The sequence below is a fragment of the Oryctolagus cuniculus genome, chromosome 10 (assembly GCF_964237555.1).
Source record: "Oryctolagus cuniculus chromosome 10, mOryCun1.1, whole genome shotgun sequence".
NCBI lineage: Eukaryota > Metazoa > Chordata > Mammalia > Lagomorpha > Leporidae > Oryctolagus > Oryctolagus cuniculus.
In genome coordinates, this window is record NC_091441.1 from 55,947,358 (window position 1) to 55,967,396 (window position 20,039).

The 20,039-nt window shown below is 43.3% G+C and overlaps 1 protein-coding gene across 1 annotated transcript in view; it reads left to right on the forward strand.

The window, feature by feature from the left end:
* Positions 1 to 20,039, forward strand: part of ABHD3 (abhydrolase domain containing 3, phospholipase) — a 58,855-nt gene that overhangs the window by 2,281 nt on the left and 36,535 nt on the right. The window lies entirely within an intron of this gene.

The window sequence follows — 20,039 nt, forward strand, 5'->3', positions numbered from 1 at the left end:
CACTTTTCACTTAATTCATTCTACAAGACGTACAAATATATTTACATGTTTGTTTCAGAAATACTTTTGATTTTGTGCATGGATTGAGCAAGCCCCTAATTTACTAATTTTGTCTGCTTCCTCTTTAACCTTTTTTTTATTCCAGAAAGATGCATAGTTGAATCATACACACACGCACCCAAAAAAAAAAAAAAATGGCACTTAGTGTCATAGACACTTAGCGAACTTATGGTGAGATGAATGAATTTAGAATCTGTTGAGAACTGGCAAAGCTCCCCAGGTCAGAGAGGCAGTAGACCCCAGTGGAGGAAATGCCATGAGAGATGGCACTTATAAATTCCTGAGAGAGTACACAGTGGCCCTCATGTCACACTCTGTGTAGATCCTGAATTCAGTAAATCTTATCACCCTGGCTCAAATCCCAAGTGTAAAAAAAAAAAATTCAAAATTGGCTTGTAGGCTGTCCTCATTTTCCAAATGTGATCCATGCCTCTTCTGTCCGCCTGAATTTGCAGGTGCATGTGGCTAATGTCCAGTTGATGCCACAGCATTTTTGAGTAACCATTATTCAACTCAATCACCAGACAGTATAATTTAAAAAAAAAAAATGACTTAGCTATTGCAAGTTTCAGATTCAGCTCTAGAATCTTAAAGCTAAATTGTTGTGAAAAGTATTCCTGTTTTATGTTCTGCTCTTTTTTTATTTTATTTTTATTTTTTAAGAGTCATTTATCCACTTGAAAGGCAATCACAGGCAAGAGTGAGAGCAAGAAAAAGAGATATCTTTTTCTTTTTGCTTGTTTTTTAAAATATTCATTTTATTTATGTGTAAGAGTTAGAGAGAGAGGTAGAGACAGAGAGAGAAAGAGAGAGAGGTCTTCCATCCACTGGTTCATTCCCCAAATGGCTGCAACAGCTGGAGCTGAGCCGATCTGAAGCCAAGAGCCAGGAGCTTCTTCCAGGTCTTCCATGTGGGTGCAGAGGCTCAAGGACTTGGGCCATCCTCTGCTGCTTTCCCAGGTGCCCTAATAGGGAGCTGGATCAGAAGTGGAGCAGCCGGGACTCAAACTGGTGCCCATATGGGATACTGGCACTACAGCCGGAGTTTTAACCCACTGTGCCACAGTGCTGGCCCTGTTCTGCTCTGTTTTAGCTGATAGTAATTACTGTAATGGAATATGCTGTGATTTGTATTTAGACTTATCATTTGTTAAACTTGTAGCACTTTGAAAAAACTGATGTTGAGTTCATGATATGAAAATATTTTTATATAAAGGGGAAAGTGGGGGGAAGCATTTGGTACAGAAGTTAAGCTACTGCTTGGGATGCCTGCATTCCATGTTGGAGTGCCTGGGTTTGAATCCTAACTCTTCTCCATTCCAGTTTCCTGCTAACACACACCCTTGGAGGCAGCAAGTGATGGCTCAAGTAGTTGAGCCCCTGTCACTCATGTGAGGTATCTGAGATTGAGTTCCTGGCTCCTGCCTTTGGCCTGGCCCCGTCCTGACTGTTGTGGGCATTTGATGAGAGATTTCTCTTTGTCTCTCTGCCTTTCAAATAAAATAAATAAGTAAAATTTTAAAGGGGAAAATGCTGTAATAGCTAATCCAATTTAAACAAGTTAACTCTGATATTTAGAGATAAAGCCTGCTTTGTCCATGAAGTAGCATTCTCTCGGAAACCATGATATAGTCTTCCAGAATTATGGCATTATGATGTTCTAGAAATTTGCTAAGCAATAGCAGGAATTTATTATTCCATGTTGAGGCATTGTCTAGTTAGATGTGGGGCTTGGTTCCAGTTGTTTTGCTAAAACTTAGTCATGCTCAAAAAGCACAGAAGATCAAACCATTTGTACATTTTTAAACTGCTGATTCTAGATTTGTCCTGAGTTATCTCCCATGACTTAGAAACTGCTTTTAAAAACAATGTAGTTGAAACTCAAGGACTGAGTCTCAGAAGCTCTGGAGTTGCCAGTACACATGGCTTTGATCCACTGCTTGTAAAAGTTGCCACATTTTATTCCCAAAGCTATCACAACACTATGCATCAAAGCAGTTGGGAGGTTATAGCTTTCCTAGGGGTTAAAATCGTCTACTAATTCAGAAATTCTGTGGAACATGTTTTATACAAGGAAGGCTTTGTGCTGGTACTATGAGGAGCTGCAGGGAGCTTTGAAAAAGTTGTCTCTACATCAAGAGTATATAAGAGGAGAAGGCTGCGCCAATTCACTGTCAGCTGCTTGAAGACCCAACCTATTTGGATTTCGGGAGCTCTAGCATTGAATCAGGCTGTCCTTGTAGGAAGCAGAATGGATGAATAAACCATTGTCAGTAAGCTTCTCAATGCCCTCTGGGTCTACCCACATTTTTAAAACTTTATTTATTTGAAAAGCAGAGAGATGCACAGGGATCTCCCATCTGCTGATCATTCTCCAAATTCCTGTAGCAGCCAGGGCTGGGCGAGGCTGAAGCCAAGAGCCAGGAACTCATTCGAGGTGTTCTGTGGGACTGGCAGGTACCCAGTTACTTGAACCATCATCTGCTGTCTCCCAGGGCGCACATTAGCAGGAAGTTGGAATTCAGTATGAAGCTGGGACTTGAACTCAGGCATGCCTGTATGAAATGCAGGCATCTAAGTGATGGCTTACCTTCTACATCAGGTGCCCATTCCCTCGTTTATTTTTTAACTGCAAGGAGTCTCTGATTCTAGGCTAGAAGGGCTCTATCAGATAGCTTTTGCTGTATAATAAACCACTCTAAAATTCAGTGGCTTAAAGCCACAACCATTCTGCTCACAGTTCTGTGGGCTGCAGTTTGTCAAAGCTCAGTGGGGTAGTTTTTCTTCTCAGTGGGGTGGTTGTAGCTGGGATCATTTATGGTCACCTGCTAGGATAATTACATGCTCGGGGACCCTGAGCTGTGACTCATCTCATATCTACACATACTCTCATCCACCATCAGGCTTACCTTGAGTGTGTTCATGTGATGGGAGAGGGTTTCAAGAGTATAAATACCAAAGCTGCAAGGCCTCTGGAGGCCCAAACTGAGAACTGCTACAGTGTTGCGTCTACTTTGTTCTACTGGTCAAAGCAAGTCACACAGTCAACCCAGAAGTCAAAGAGCAGGGAAATATGAGTATAATCCACCTCTTTATAGGAAGAGCTGCGAAATATTTTTGCAGTAGGGACAGGCATTTGGAACAGTAGTTAAGAGGCTGCTTGGGATGCCCACAACCTATATTGAAGCCTCAGCCCCACTTTTGATTCCAACTTCCTGATAATGTGCACCCTGCAAGGCAGCAGATGATGGCTCAAACACTTGCGTTCCTGCCACCCATGTAGGAGATGCAAGTTGTGTTCCAATCTCCCGGCTTCAGTTTGGCCCAGCCCCAGCTGTTGTGGATATTTGAGAAGTTGGACCAGCAGATGGAAGATATCTCTCTGTCTCTGTCTCTCTTTTTCTCTCTCGTTTAAATAAAAAGAAAATAAGTAATAAAAATTTTTAAATATGTATTTCTGTAGTCTACCACAGAGAGCCAGGTAGTTTCAAAGAACTTTGAGGTAAAAAATAGATCTGGGGCCAGTGCTGTGGTGTGGGTGGCTAAGCCTCCACCTGGAGTGCTGGCATCCCATATGGGTGCCAGTTCGTGTCCTGGCTGCTCCACTTCTGATCCAGCTCTCTGCTATGGCCTGGGAAAGCAGTGGAGGATGGCCCAAGTCTTTGGGCCTCTGCACCTCCGTGGGAGACCTGGAAGAAGCTTCTGCTTCCTGGCTTCAGATCAGCCCAGCTCCAACCGTTGCGACCATCTGGGGAGTGAACCAGTGGATGGAAGACCATTCTCTGTCTCTCCCTCGTCTCTCCCTCTCTCTGTCTGTAACTCTGCCTCTCAAATAAATTAATAAACCTAAAACAAACAAACAAACAAACAAACAAAAACTAGATTTGGGCTATCTGGGATACAATGAGTTAATCCACCACTTGCAAAGCCAGCATTCCATACCAGCTTAGAGTGCTGGTTCGTATCCCAACTATTCCACTTCAGATCCAGATCCCTGCTAATACACCTCAGAAGGCAGAAGAGGGTGGCCCCAGTACTTGGTCCCCTTCCACTCATGTGGGAGACCCAGATGGAGTTCCTTGCTCCTGGATTTGTCCTAGTCTAGACCTGACTGTTGCAGACATTTCAGGAGTAAACCAGCAGATCTCTCTTGCTCTATCTCTCCTTCTTTCTGTGCCACTCTGCCTTTCAAATAAATAAATCTTTTTTAAAAAATCTGGAATTTTATGAAAGTCTGTGTTGAGTCCTTAGGTGGCAAAACAGTAGTGAGTCCTTGGTACTATAGCATGGGATCCAGCAAGTAATAGTCTGTGAAAGTCTGTAATATGGGGGGACATTTGCCTTGCCTCTAAAGTCAGGGCTCGACTCAGATGTTGAATCTGCCACTTACCGAGTGATGCTGGGCATTTAGCTTCTCCTCTCACTGTATTCTCACCTCCTTCAGAGGCCTTAGTTAGAATAGGTAACTTACTTGGTTTAGTGCCCCTCACAAAGTGGGTTTTCTAGAACATGTTGTGTCTTTCTTCCTTTATTTTCTATGCTCTTCGATTAGAATAGAAAATTGTTTATCATTTGTAAGAGCAAGTACAAGCACATCCAGCTCCTAAGAGATATAAACATCTACTTTCCACCCAGGGATGTATGGATGTTGTTACAGCATCTGTTATATAAGAGTGTTTCATAGACAATAGGAACATCTGTGCAGTGCAGGGGTATACTTGACATCTAGCTCCAAGTACTGTCTTCTGTAAAGTTGAATGTTTAGGGAGGGTTGTAAACTGTTAATGCTTTACTGGTGATATATATATATATATATATTTATATATTTAGATTTGTTTTTATTTATTTGAAAGGCAGAGTTACAGAGAGAGGTAGAGACAGAGGGAGAGAGGTCTCCCATCTGCTGGTTCACTCCTCAAATGGCCGCAGGGACTGGGGCTGGGCCAGGCCAAAGCCAGGATCCAGGAGCTTTTTCCGGGTCTCCCACGTGGGTGCAGGGACCCTGGCACTTGGGCCATCCTCCACTGCTTTCCCAGGCACATTAGCAGGGTGCTGGATCGGAAATGGAGCAGCTGAGACTCCTACTGGCACCCATATGGGATGCCGGCTTTGCACGCTGGGGCCTTAACCCACTGTGCCACAGCGTTGGCCCCATGATTTCTTTTTAAAGACTTATTTGAAAAGTAGAGTTAAAAAGAGAGGGGAGAGACAGAAAAGAGATCTTCCTTTACTGGTTAATTTCCCAGATGGCTGCAATAGCCAGGGCTGGGCCAGACCAATACCAGGAGCCAGTAACTCCCAGATACGTTTACCACATGGGTGGCAGGGACCCACACATTTGGGCCATCTTCCACTGCTTTGCTCAGGCCATTAGCAGACAGCTGGATCGGAAGTGGAGCTGCCGGGACACCAGATACTCAAGTGGGATGCCAGCATAACAGGCAGTGGCCTAACCTGCTGGATCACAGTGCCAACTACCCTGAGCTATGATTCAGATGTTAGAGAGAACCTAACTCCTAGCATGTGGACAAATGAAACATAAGGGCTTATTGTTGATGTTCGACAAATTATCTGGGGTCGGCGCTGTGGCACAGTGGGTTAAAGCCCTGGCCTGCAGTGCTGGCATCCCATATGGGCACTAGTTCCTGTCCTGGATGCTCCTCTTCTAATCCAGCTCTCTGCTATGGCCTGGGAAAGAGTAGAAGATGGCCCAAGTCCTTGGGCCCCTGTACCTGCACGGAACACCCAAAAGAAGCTCCTGGTTCCTGACTTCAGATCAGCTCAGCTCTGGCTGTTGCAGTCGTTTGGGGAGTGAACCAGTGGGTAGAAGACCTGTCTCTTTCTCTGGCTCTGAATCTCTCTGTAATTCTGTATTTCAAATAAATAAAATAAATCCTTAAACAAACAAACAAAACATTATCTCCTGTATCTGAAAACTTAAAAAAAAAAAAAACACCATTTTTCTATTAAGGGGTGCTAATTTGAAATTAATGATTGAAAGGATGGAAACTAGGCCAAAGTCTTGTAAGATGATTGTGAGCAAAGACCTTATTAAGGAAGTCAAAGGTAGATAGAGTTGGGTGGAGACTGTGTGGGCCTGCCCCCACTCTCCCTCTTCATTGGCAGATTGCAGGAGGTACCTCCCTGGGTAGACCTGCCCCAGAGGAGAAAATTGTTGAGCCAGATAAATTTCTCCAGATTGTATGTGTCAGTCAAGTCCTGGAGGGTGAGCAGAGTAAGAAAGGTCAAGAATATGTTTAGGGAGAAGCCCTATTCCTGGGAAGCAGAGGACTGGAGAAAATAGTCTTCCTTCTGATACTTTACACCTGTGTGAATGGTAAATGATTAGAAATCTTACTCACTTGTTCATAATTTCTCTTTTTTTAAAAGTCTTCATTCAATAGCATAGCCTACTAGGTATTATTTTATATGCATGAGTAATATCCTGTTTTCTTACATCTTTTTCCCATTCTATCAATTGATTTCTAGCACTACAACAAAAACAAGGAGAAAAACAGTTACTTTGACAACATCTGAATCATCTTTTATCTGGACCTTTCTTGTTCATTTACCATGATATTCCACCCCCAACTAATATAAAAATGAGTGACCCATCCAGAATTGCATAACAATAAGTTCACTGAAATCTAGGTCAGTCATTAAGTATTTTGGGTCTGTCAAGTATAGTATCAGAAACTACATTCCCAAGGAGCATAGCACTTTAAGTGAAAAGAGGCTGCAGATGTAGGGATATGCATTAGAAAGGACTGGGACTAACTACAAATAACAGAAAACTCGAAATAACAATGACTTAAACAAGATACAGGTTTACTCCTCTCATGTAAAAATCCAAGAAGGCCCACAGCTCCTCTGGTGCTTTGTAGTGTCAGTAACTTAGGCTTCTTATACCATGTTGCATCATAGCCTGCAGATTCCTTAGCCCTAGCTATCTCCTCTGCATTCCAGCACCCTACAGGGAAAAATCAGAGACGAGGGGGAAGTATGCCGTCTTCCTTTGAGGGTGCATACCAGCCATTTGAACACACCGGTTTTGCTCATATCTCATCAGCTGGTTCTTAGATGCAAGGGAGATGGAAAAATTAAATCTTTATTTTGGGCAGTCATGTGCCAGCTAAAATGGGGGCGGGGGGGAGTGTTCTGTTACTGGGTAAGATGAGGAAGATGCTTAGTGAAAGATAACTAGCAGCCTATGCCACTAAGTGCCCAGAGAAGTGAAACTACATCAGCATTTAGTATCTGCAGATTCCATATCCGTGGATTCAGTTAACCACGGAGTGAAAATATGAGGGGGCACATGGCATCTGTAATGAACACATACAGATTTTTTATTTTGTCATGATTCCCTAAACAATACCCTATAACAATCATTTGCACAGCATTTACATTGTGTTAGATATTTTACATAATCCAGAGATGATTTAAGCTGTACAGCAGGGTATGAGCTGGTTCTATGCCAGTGCTATGCTGTTGTATGTAACAGACTAGAACGTTGGAGGTTTTTGACATCTGCTGGATTCCTGGACCAGTTTCCTGTGGATATCAAAGGGTGAGGGTACCAGGATCTTGGGGGATCCAAGAGGGATGTTTCATTGAGGGAAGGAGTGGATCAGCAATGTCAGATGCAATTGAAAGGGCACAGTGAATGAGGTCAGATAGAGCAAAATTGGACTTTGAGGAAGGAAGCCAGGCTCCTGGGGATTAAGATGGCCTCAGAACAGGAGAGCAGGGATGGCTCATGTGTTTGAGAAGTTTGACAGAGAAGAGTTATTAGAAAATGGCAAAAGAACCAGTTGAGGGATTTTCAAAACTGCAGACCTGTATTTCAAGAAATTTCTTACTCAGTATTTTTTTTTTATTTTTACTACTTAGAAAAAGCACTGCTTTTTTTATATGGCTTGGCAGGATAAAGTTTTTTTGTTTTGTTTTATTTTCTATCTGAAAGAGACAGACAGACAGAGCTCCCACTCACTGGTTTATTCCTAAAATGCATGCAGTGGCTGGGGCTGGGCCAGGCTGAAGCTGGGATCTGGGTACTTCAATCTGGGTCTCCCATATGGGTGGCAGGAACCTAATCTGCTTTCAGAGATCCTCAATAGCAGGAATCTGGAATTAGGAACCAGAAGCAGTTATCTCACCCAGGCATGTTGATATGGACAGCGGCATCCCAAGCAGGGTCCTGCTGGTTCACTCCCCAAATGCCTACAACAGCCGGGGTTGGGCCAGGGCTGAACCTACATGGTTGCAGGGACCCAAGAACTTGAACTGTCATGTGCTGCCTCCCAGGATTCACATTAGCAATAAACTGGGTACGAAGTCCAGTCACCAGGATTTGAACCAGGTACTCCGATACGGGACGCAAGTGACCTCAAGTAGTGACTTAACTGCTGAACCAATTGCCTGTCCCCCCTGCCCTTTGTGAGGTCTTTTTTTATTTTTAAGATTTATTTATTTTATTTGAAAGGCATAGTTACAGAGAGGCAGAGGCAGAGAGAGAGAAGTCTTCCATCTGCTGGTTCACTTCCCAAATGGAGCTGTGCCAATCTGAGCCAGGAGCTTCCTCCAGGTCTCCTATGCGGGTGCAAAGGCCTAAGGACTTGGGCCATCTTCCACTGCTTTCCCAGGCCATAGCAGAGAGCTGGATTAGAAGTAGAGCAGCTGGGACTCAAATTAGCACCCATATGGGATGCCTGCACTGCAGGTGGCAGCTTTACCTGCTACGCCACAGCACCGGCCCACCAAGTGAGGTCTTAACCACTATACCAAATACCCACCCTAGGCTCAAAGTCTTTTCATCTTCACCACGAGCCTGCTTACTGGTAGCAAGGATGCCACTGTCCATCGTTTGTATTTTTGAGAGCATCTCAAACTGGGAGATGATTTTAAGAGTGATTAAAATTTGACTGCTTTTAAATATTCTTTTTTTTTTTTTTTTTTTCAAGTTTGGGCTTTGGGCCTGAGAATTTCTTTATTTAGGTGAAGTAGCAGCAGTGGATACTGTAGCTTTAGCTGCAGGTTAGCTTTTCCAGCAGCGTTACACGTGCCTTAGGGGCTGGTCTGCAGATTCTTCCTGAAGGGTGGGGAGGCAGTGAAGCAAAAGGGTGAGCTCTGACCACCCCCATCTATCTATCTACCTATATATCCATTTATTTATTTACTTATATGACAGAGTTATGGTGGGGGTGGGGAGAGAGAGAGAATTTTCCACCTTCTGAGTCACTCCCTAGATGGCTGCAATGGCCAGCACTGAGTCAAGCAGGAGACAGGAGCTTCATCCTGGTCTCCCATGTGGGTGCAAGAGCCCAAACACTTGGGCCATCTTCTGCTTTTTCCAGATCATTTGCAGAAAGCTGTATCAGAAGTAGAGCAGCTGGGACATGAACTGGTGCTCATATGGGATGCTGGCATCATAGGTGGTGGCTTTACCTACTACACCACAACACCAGCCTCCCAACCCCATCTAAAAGCAGCATTTGAGAGAAGAACATTTCAGTAATGTTGGGTTTTTAAGATTTGGGCAATGTGGCAGGTAACATATTCATGAGACTATGTAGATTAAGTAATGCATATTGGAAATCACTATATGAAAGTTTGGGTTATTTCTGATATTCTAGAAAAAGTTATGGTGGACACCAGCAAATGGTCCCATTCTCTAGGGGACCAATTGTTAGATATTCCACTATAAAATGATAGCTCAATTAATAAATGTCCAAGGACAAAGCTCTTTTTATCAGACTTGGCACACTCTCATAATGTACTCTGTGTTCAGAGCACCCATTTTCTTTGGAAGAAATAGATTTGAATGTTACTAGCTTAGATAATGCAGGACAGCATAGTGAGGTAGTTAAATGGAGTCTTGGTTCAGATCTGCCTGGGTTCAGATCCCAGTACTGTCATGCACTACCTTTGTATCCACTGACAAATTACATCTCTCTGCACCTGTTTTCTCATCTGTAATAATACCTATACCTCATAAGGCTGTGAGGATTGCATGTAAAGTAAAGTATGTAAAGAATGTTGACTCGTAGCTGACCCTTAACGAATATTTAAAAACCTTTAGCTATAGAATCCTAAGGAGGACTATTATCTGGCTTAGGGAAGAGCCTCACCCTTTTAGCCTGGTCAGATGGAAATGAGATATTTAGTTCCCAAGCCCTATTACCAGGAAGAAACCATCCTAAGAGGACCCAAAAATAGAAATAAGCCTGGCCAGGCAGTGGTGATCCAGGAAGGGAAGGAAATGCCTTGCTGAGGTAGAGAGGCAGCTGGAGTCTACATCCTTCTGTGATAACGTGCCTCTGCCTGTGGGGCCAGCCAGTTACCAGCAGGGACTTGGGACACTAGGATAGCAACTGCTGTCGGTTGTGAGCACCCGGAATGTAGAACACCATAAAAAAATTATTTACTTGTTTGAAAGGCAGAGAGACAGAGACGACCAGGGAGAGATCTTCCGTCTGCTGGTTCATTCTCCAAATGCCCCCAGCAACCAGGGCTAGGCCAGGCCAAACACAGAAGCCTGGAACTCTGCCCAGGTCTCCCAAACACTTAAGCTGTTCTCCATTACTTTCCCAGGTGTATTAGCAGGGAGCTGGGTCAGCAGTGGAGCAGCCAGAACACAAACCGGCTCCCTTATGGGATACTGTGTCACAGGTGGCAACCTTACTTGCTACACCATAACATGAGCCCCTGAAAAGAATTCTTGATGTTGTTGTATAATAAGGATTTCAGTTTCTTCACATTAAGGATACCCTTGATTTTTTTCCCCTTGTGACCTCTTTTTGGAAATATTATATCTAAAACATAAACTGGGTTCATAAATATTAACTTGCTGCACTTGTTTTGAAACTCATAGGACCACTTAGAACTTAGTATCAGCTGGAGATAGTCAGTGTTGCTAGTTTACTTTGCTACAATAATTTAGCTTGGAGAGGAAGGATTGGAGGAGTACAACACAGTTGATAGGAGGAACAAGTTCCAGTGTTCTACACACAGGATTTACAATAACATATTTGTTTACAATAACTTATTCTATATTTTATAAAGAACTAGAAGGGAAGGATTCACAGGTGCCCCCTCCCAAAAGAAATGGTAGATGTTTAAGAAAGAAGACGGAAATGTTAATTACCTTGATTTGATCATTGTATATTGAATACAGTACTGAATTACCATATTGTATCCTATAAATATGTACAATCATTATGTCAATTTAAAAAAATTTTTTTCAAAGGCCAGCGCCGCGGCTCACTAGACTAATCCTCCACCTAGCGCGCCGGCACACCGGGTTCTAGTCCCAGTCGGGGCGTCGGATTCTGTTCCAGTTGCCCCTCTTCCAGGCCAGCTCTCTGCTGTGGCCAGGGAGTGCAGTGGAGGATGGCCCAAGTGCTTGGGCCCTGCACCCCATGGGAGACCAGGATAAGTACCTGGCTCCTGCCTTCAGATCAGCGCGGTGCGCCGGCCGCGGCGGCCATTGGAGGGTGAACCAACGGCAAAGGAAGACCTTTCTCTCAGTCTCTCTCTCTCTCACTGTCCACTCTGCCTGTCAAAAAAATAAAAATAAAATTTTTTTCAGATTTTATTTATTTGATAGATAGAGTTACAGAGAGAGGGAGAGACAGAGAGAAAGGTCTTCCATCTTCTGGTTCACTCCCCAAATGGCCACAATGGCTGGAGCTGGGCCATTCTGAATCCTGGAGCCAAGAGCTTCTTCTTAGTTTCCCACGTAGGTGCAGGGGCCTGAGCACCTGGATCATCTTCCACTGCTTTCCCAGGCCATAGCAGAGAGCTGCATCAGAAGAGGAGCAGCCAGGAAAGCTGAGGCTTAGCCCACTATGCCACAACATGGGCCCCTAATTTAAAAATTTTTAAACTTACTTTTATTGAGTACCTGCCTCATAATGGACCCTGAGGTGCTGTTATTGCTATCTCATTTAATATTTACCCAATTCCAACATTTTTATTATCAGCTCCATTTTACCAACCAGAAAGGACAACTGCAGTGTTAGTAATTTGACCAAAATCAAACAGCTAGTGATGGGTGACAGGGTTAAGTTTCGATTGCACAGCTTCACTACGGATAGGTTTATGATTTCTTTAGGCTTTTTGAAATTTTGATAGTTCTTTTTTTTAAAAGATTTATTTATTTATTTGAAAATCAGAGTTACACAGAGAGAGTAGAGTTGGAGAGAGAGAGAGAAAGGGAGAGGGAGAGAGAGAGAGAGAGGTCTTCCATCCGATGATTCACTCCCCAGTTGGCCACAACGGCTGGAGCTGTGCCGATCTGAAGCCAGGAGCCAAGTGCTTCTTCCCGGTCTCCCATGTGGGTGCCGGGGCCCAAGGACTTGGACCATCTTCACTGCTCTCCTAGACCATAGCAGATTGCTAAATCAGAAGTGGAGCAGCCAGGTCTCAAACCAGTGCCCATATGGGATGCTGGCGCTTCAAGCCAGGGCGTTAACCCACTGCGCCACAGCACCGGCCCCAAAATTTTGATAGTTCTTGAAGACCATTCTTTTCACTTTTTTCACTCCCTTGGATGTGTTGGGCTCTTAGCGTGGAAGCAGCCAGCTCCTAAACCTCCATGATTGTTGCCTGCCTGGATGATGTACACCTGTACTGTTGTCAGGACTCAGTTGCGTCAGGGGAACTCAAGACTTGACAGGCAAACATGTCATGTTTCCTACTCAGGGAATAGCTTTTGTGGGGAAAGAGTTGAAACAAGGCAGCAAGGTTACTGAATTATGAATTGACTTTCACTGTTCTCCATTTCCGTGTAATAGTCACAGGCTGGGTTGGTAGCACAGTCAGTAATATATTCTTGTTCATTATTGTGTTTGATTTCTGAAACTTCACCTTCTAGAAAAAGGTACATGAATTATGTTCATTTGTTTTATTGTCTTATGACCTTAGTTGGATTGGAAATAGATATAATCATGTATATTCTGTAGTTGTTAAAATTAGTGTTATATAAATGTAGGATAGTTAAATTCATGTGATTGTGGATGTTCTTTTTCTCCATTTGATTCTGTGAACTTTTGCTTCTGTGTGTGGAAGCTCTGCTATGAGTCACATACATGTGTATGATTAGTAGTGCTCCCATGAATAATGTCCTTATCTCTGGTCCCGACGTCTGCCTCACCCGATGTCAGTGTGGCCGCTCCAGCCTTTGCTTGGTTACTGTTTGCATGATTCACCTTGCTTCACGCTTTACCTTCCCAAGTATGTCTATCTTTACTCTATATCTCTATCTTAAATAAATATATATGATGTATTTACATTATCTATATATGTATTTCTTGAGGACATATAGGTTGATCTTGTTTTTATCTTCTCTGACAATCTCTGCCTTTTAGCTGGACTTTTTTCTTTTTAAGATTTATTTATTTACTTGAAAGTCAGAGTTACACAGAGAGGAGAGCCAGAGAGAGGGAGAGTGAGAGGGAGAGAGGTCTTCCATCTGTTGGTTCACTCCACAATTGTCCACAGCAGCCGAAGCTGTGCCAATCCGAAGCCAGGAGCCAGGAGCTTCTTCCAGGTCTCCCACGTGGGTGCAGGGGCCCAAGGACTTGGGCCATCTTCTGATCCCTTCCCAGGCCATGGCAGAGAGCTGGATTGGGAGTGAAGCAGCCAGGACTCAACCCAGTGCCCATATGGATGCCGGCACTGCAGGTGGCGGCTTTGCCCACTATGCCACAGTGCTGGCCCCTCTTTTGATATTCATCAGCAGATCACTGAGAGTCTTTTTTTCAACTTTTTGCCTCTTTACTACTTACATTGTAGCTGCAGTTTGCAAATTAAGCAAAATTTTTATTCCAGATATTATTGTATTGTTGTATAATTAAAATTTTTTTTGTTTATTTAATTAATTTATTTGAAAGGTAGGCAGGCAGACAGAGATCTTCCATCTACTGGTTCACTCCTACAAAGGCCTATAATAGCCAGAGATGGGTTAGACTGAAACCAGGAGCCTGGAACTCAATCTAGGTTTGCCATGTGGCTGGCAGGGACCCAAGTGCTTGAGCCAAGACCTGCTGCCTCCAAAGGTCTGCCTTAGCAGGAAGCTGGAATCAGAAGCAGAAGCAGAATCGAACCCAGGCTCTCTAATTAGGATACAGGCATGCCAAGCAGCTTTTTATCTCTCTGGCAAAAGCCTACCTCTAATTTCCATTTTTAAATAAATTATTTTCCTCTGATGAGATTTTCTATTTTCTTATTTTTTTTACAAGCTTTTTCCCTCCTTTATATCCATGGGTATAGTTATAATTGTTACTTTAAATCCTCACCTGTGCTGATTTTAACATTTGGAACATCTCAGTATTGGGTGTTTTATCACTGATAAGATATGAGTCATGTTTTCCTGTTTTTTTCATGGAGTAGTAATTTTGGATTGTGTTTTAGTTTTTGTTTTTGTTTTGTTTTGTTTTGTTTTGTTTTGAAAGGCAGAGTTACAGAGAGAGAGAAAGAGACAGAGACAGAGACAGAGAGATTTTTCACCTGTTGGTTCACTCCCCCAAATGGCTGCAATAGCTAGAGCTGGGCCAGACCAAAGTCAGGAGCCAGTAGCTTCTTCTGGGTCTCCCACTTGGGTACAGGGACCCAATCACTTGGGCCATCTTCCTCTGCTTTCCCAGGTGCATTAGCATGGAACTAGCTCATAAGTGGAACAGCCAGGACTTGTACCAGTGCCCATATCGGATGCCGGCATTGCAGAAAGTAGTTTTACCCAGTATGCCTCAATGCCAGCCCCTGGATTGTGTTTTACACAATTTGAATAATCAATTGAAAGACTTTAGATTCTGTTGTATTTTTTGCATAGCACATTATTATTGTAAATTCGTTTATTTCTTTTTATCAGGCAAATAACTTGCCTAAATTCAGACTTCAAACTCTGTTTCCTTTGTAATAAACATCAGTTCAAACCTCTGTCTAGTTTTTCAGTCTTAATTGGGCTGCATGGAGTCCACCTTACCTGTGTACCAATAAGCAGTCAGCCAGAGATTTAGGCCTAATTTTTATACAATATTTAGGGCTCTTCCTCTGTGTCTCCGTTCAGAGATTCCACACTCATTCTCCAACTCCAAACTCCATACTCCATCTTCTGGTTTTCCAAGCCTGTGAGATTGGACACTTCTGCCTAACTTCTATTTACGATAGAGTAATACCAACTCCTGCCTCCCCTGAGGCAAAAATAAAAATAAATAAATAAAAGCTCCAAAAATACATCCAGTGCCATTTTCTTCTTTATAATGACAACTTCTGTCAGTTTTTGCCTGTTTCTTTTTGGTTGTTCTCTATTGCCTTTATATTTTATCAGGAGTTTAGTTATTTCTCTATGGACGACTTGGTCCAGTAGGATCTATCCTGGCATTGCTGGCAACAGAACATCCTTGTCATCTTTTCTTTTTTAAGATTTATTTATTTACTAATTTGAAAGGCAGATTTACAGAGAGAGAGAGAGATCTTCCATCTGCTGGTTCACTCCCCAAATGGCCGCAAAGGCCAGGCTGGGCCAAGCCAAAGCCAGGAACCTGGAATGCCATCCAGGTCTCCCACATGTGTGGCAGGGGCCCAGGTACTTGGGTCATCTTTTTTGCTGCTTTCTCAGATGCATTAGCTGGGAGCTGGGTGGACACCTGGGACTCAAACCAGTGGATGCCAGCATCACAGATGGTGGCTTTACCCACCATGCCCCAACACCAGCTCTCTTGCCATCTTTTCTTAACTTGGCACTCAAAGCCCTGTCCCTATTTTGGTCAGACCCTGGCTTTCCATCCTTTTCTTTCTTTTTTTTTTTTTTTATTTTATTTGTTTATTTGAAAGAATGAGAGAGAGAGAGAGAGAGAGAGAGAGAGAGAGAGAGAGAGAGATCTTCCATCACTGGTTCATTCCCCAAATGGCCAAAGCCAGGAGTCAGGATTTTCATTCAGGCTTCCCACATGAACACAGGGGCCCAAGCTCTTAGGCCATCTTCCTCTGCTTTCCCTGGTGCTTTAGCAGGGAGCTGGACCTGAAGTAGAACAGTCAGGACTCGAACTGGTACTCATATGAGATACCAGCACATCCATCCTATTTTCTATCATTATGCTGTGTGTACCGACCTTTCTGCTCCTTGCATCCCTGAGAACATTTTGTATTCCTGTCTTATATTTTTGCTGCCTTCATCATGAATCCTTCACTTCTCTTTTGCCAAAATCTTTACCAGTGTAAAGATCTGTCTACTTTTTCCATGAAGGCTTTCCTAATTAATTTCACCTATCCTGATTTCATAGGGCTTTATTGTCTGTACCACTTATTGGACATTGTACCCCATGCACTTGTCATCTCTCAACTGAAAACATCGTGTACATCTTTGCAATCTAACTATGTGATAATGTTAGAGGCCAGGAACCTTATGTTCTTACTTTGTTTCTCTAAAGTTTCTCTAAAGACTGAACTCAGTTTTTAGTTCAGTAAATATCTTGCTTAATAAATTTTTAAATGAGAGACCATGTCATTCCAGTATTAATATTCATGTACACACTAAAGCATATTATTATTATTATCTGATAAAAAGTAAAGTATGACTAGTGATCCCTGAATATTCCTCTAATTCTACCCCTTGATGGTTATTATTTATATTCTTAGATTCAAAGACTTAGGAAATCCCAAAAATATTTAAGTTGTCTGATAAAATCCCCTTATCTTACTGATTTGGAAAGCAGTCCTAGTGATATATTCTATTTCCACGTGCTCCTCACTGGTTTGCTTGAGTGACGAAGCTGAGTCTGCCCCTGCTCAGGGAGAAGGAGAGGTCACAACATGTGCTCTGGCCAGCCCCTGGGCTCGAGCAAATTCAAGGCTCTCTGGTCCATCTCACAGTAACAGCACCTCTCATTCAAAGAGCATTTTCGCCCCCAGCAAACATTTGGCAACACCTGGATGCATTCTTGATTGTCATACCTGGGGCAGGTTCTGCTGGCATCCAAAGAAGTATTGTGTCTGCAGTGCCCACAGGGATAACGATTGAGAAACTGTGCTGCCATGAGCTCTCTGACTTTCCTTTAACCTTTATTAAAGGAGCCTCGCCTGCTTGCCCTGGTTAGCAAGTTCTGTCCTTACAGGAAGCTCTTCACGCCAGATTTATTCTTTATTTGCTATTTCTTTTCTTTATTTGTATTCCCCTAGTTTTGGGGGGAAAATTAAGGGGTAGGTATTTGGTGCAGCAGTGAAGACACAGCTTGGGACAGCTGCATCCTATGTTGGAGTGCCTGGATTGGAGTTCCAGCTCCACTCAGATTCCATCTTCCTACTCCTGGGCACCCAGGAGGCAGCAGGTGAGGCCTCAAGAATTTAGGTCCCTGCCACCTACATGGGAGACTTGAATTGAGTTCTGGGTTCCTAGTTTCTTCCTCAACCAGCCCTGGCTGTTGCAAATATTTGAGGAGTGAACTAGTGGGTAAAGGATTTCTCTCTCTCTCTCTCTCTCTCTCTCTCTCTCTCTCTCTCTTTCTCTCCACACACACACACACAAATCCCTCTTTCAAATGAAAATAAATAAAAATCTTTAAAATGAGAAAGACAAAAATTTAAATAAACTGTTTTTGCAGGTTAGTTCTTTTAAGTCACATGCTTGAACATTGTTTGGGATAAGCTGTAAAGGCTGTTTGGCGAGAGCTGTCACAGAAATGAACAGAGACTCACCCATGCCTTGGAAATAGTGGTTTCTAAACCAGCTCTTTTTGAATCGTGTGTCAAGTGTTCTCTGATGATTACTAGGGTAGAAAAGGGATTAAACATGAGAAGTTAGTTGCTTATCACAGCTGATGGGGGAGGAGAAGGGGACAGAAAGACAGTCTTCATTCTTCCTGTCTTTCTGCCCCATATCCAAGTAGACAGCAATGACTGCTGCTGATTGAACATTGCTGGGAACCAACACTTGGGAAGAGGTCAGCTCAATTCCTCCTCTAGCAAGAGACACCAGAGCCGTGATCCACTTTCCAAAGGTAGCTGTAAGAAAGTGCAGATATCCCAGTCTGCAGTTTGGAAGGAGGGCCCAGGTGTGCAGGCTGCTGTGTCATGAGTTTGTTGAGATCGTCTTTTCCTTTCCCCTCACTAACCCTGTTGCCTTCTCTCAATGGCAGTCACATGGGGACATCTTGGCTCCAGAAGCTATTTTAAGTCTTATTTAATATTTTAGTTCTCTGGAAGACTAAGAGCTTCAAGGTTCAAGGCCACAGTTGCCTTCAGCACCCATCCCTATGGGACTTAAGTGATTATGCAAGTAATATGAGTGGCCAACCTGAATTTGATTCATATCTAGTCTATCTTGCCATTCTTTTTATTTTTTCAATTTTTTGCAATAACATACTTCTTTGTAAGATTTATTTTTATTTATTTGAAAGACAGAGTTACAGAGAGAGGTAGAGACACACAGATCTTTCATCAGCTGGTTCGCTTCCCAAATGGCCATAATGGCCAGAGCTGAGCCAATCCAAAGTCAGGAACCAGGAGCTTCTTCTGGGTCTCCCACATGGATGCAGCGGCCCAAGCACTTGGGCCATCTTCCAGTGCTTTTCCAGGCCATAGCAGAGAGCTGGATTGGAAGAGGAGCAGCCGGGACTAGAACCAGCACCCATATGAAATGCCGGTGCTTTAGGCCAGGGCTTTAACCCACTGTATCCTAGGGCCAGCCCCCTTCCCCTTCTTTTTTAGCAAGAAAATGTGAAATAGTAATGGCAAACTCTAACTTTTCTGCATGTACTTAGAGTATATTTAACATCTCTCAGAGGTAAGTCAATAAAATGTCATATTTCAAGCTTTTTCTCATTTTGGATTTCTGGGATCTTTTTAAAAAATACTTTTTTTCAGGGCTGGCGCTGTGGCGCAGCAGGTTAATGCCCTGGCCTGCAGTGCCAGCATCCCATATGGGCACTGGTTCTAGTCTTGGCTGCCCCTGTTCTGATCCAGCTCTCTGCTGTGACCTGGAATAGCAATAGAAGATGGCCCAACTCCTTGGGCCCCTGCACCTGCATGGGAGACCCAAAGAAGCTCCTGGCTCCTGGCTTCAGATGGGCGCAGCTCTGGCCATCGCGGCCAATTGGGGAGTAAACCATAGGATGGAAGACCTCTCTCTCTCTCTCTCTTTGCCTCTCTCTCTCTTTGTAACTCTGACTTTTAAATAAATAAATAAATATTTTTAAAAAATACTTTTCTTCTTTCAGTTGGGCCAAATAGAATTCTCTATGTAGAAACATACTCTGAAGGGCAGGGTTTGGCACAGCATAGAGGTTAAGATGACCCTTGGGATGCCTGCATCCCATATCAGAGTGCCTAAAGTTCAAGTCCCAGCTTTACATCCGATTCCATCTTTGTGTTAATATGTACTGAGAGGCATCAGATGATGGCTCAAGTTCTTGGGGGCCTGACACCTGTTTAGGAGACCCAAATTAAGTCCTAGGCTCCTGGCTTCAGCCTGGTCCAGCCCCAATTGTTGTGGAATTGGGGAGTAAATCAGCAGATGGGAAGATCTCTCTGTGTCTCTGTCTCCCTACCTTTCAAATAAAAAAATTACCCTGAATACCACGTTTAATAAATGGTGTGCCTTAAAATTAAACCTCAGGGTTTATATTGTCAAGGTGCAGTGGGTTAAAGCTATATCCCATTTTCGGAGTGCCTGATTCAAGTCCCAGCTACTCTGCTTCCAATCCAGTTCCCTGTTAATGCAAATAGAAGATAGTAGAGTATGGCCCAAATACTTGAGCCCCTGCTATCCACATGGGAAGACCCAGATGGAGTTCCTGGCTCCTGGCTTCTACTTGGCCCCAGCCTTGTCTATTGCAGCCATTTAGGGACATTTAATGAACTAGCAATGGAAGATTCTCATTCTCTCTCTCTCACTCTCTCTCCCTCTCTTTCTCTTCCTTTCCCCTGCCCTGCTCCATAACTGCCTTTTAAATAAATAAATCTTTATAAAAACAAAAATCTAA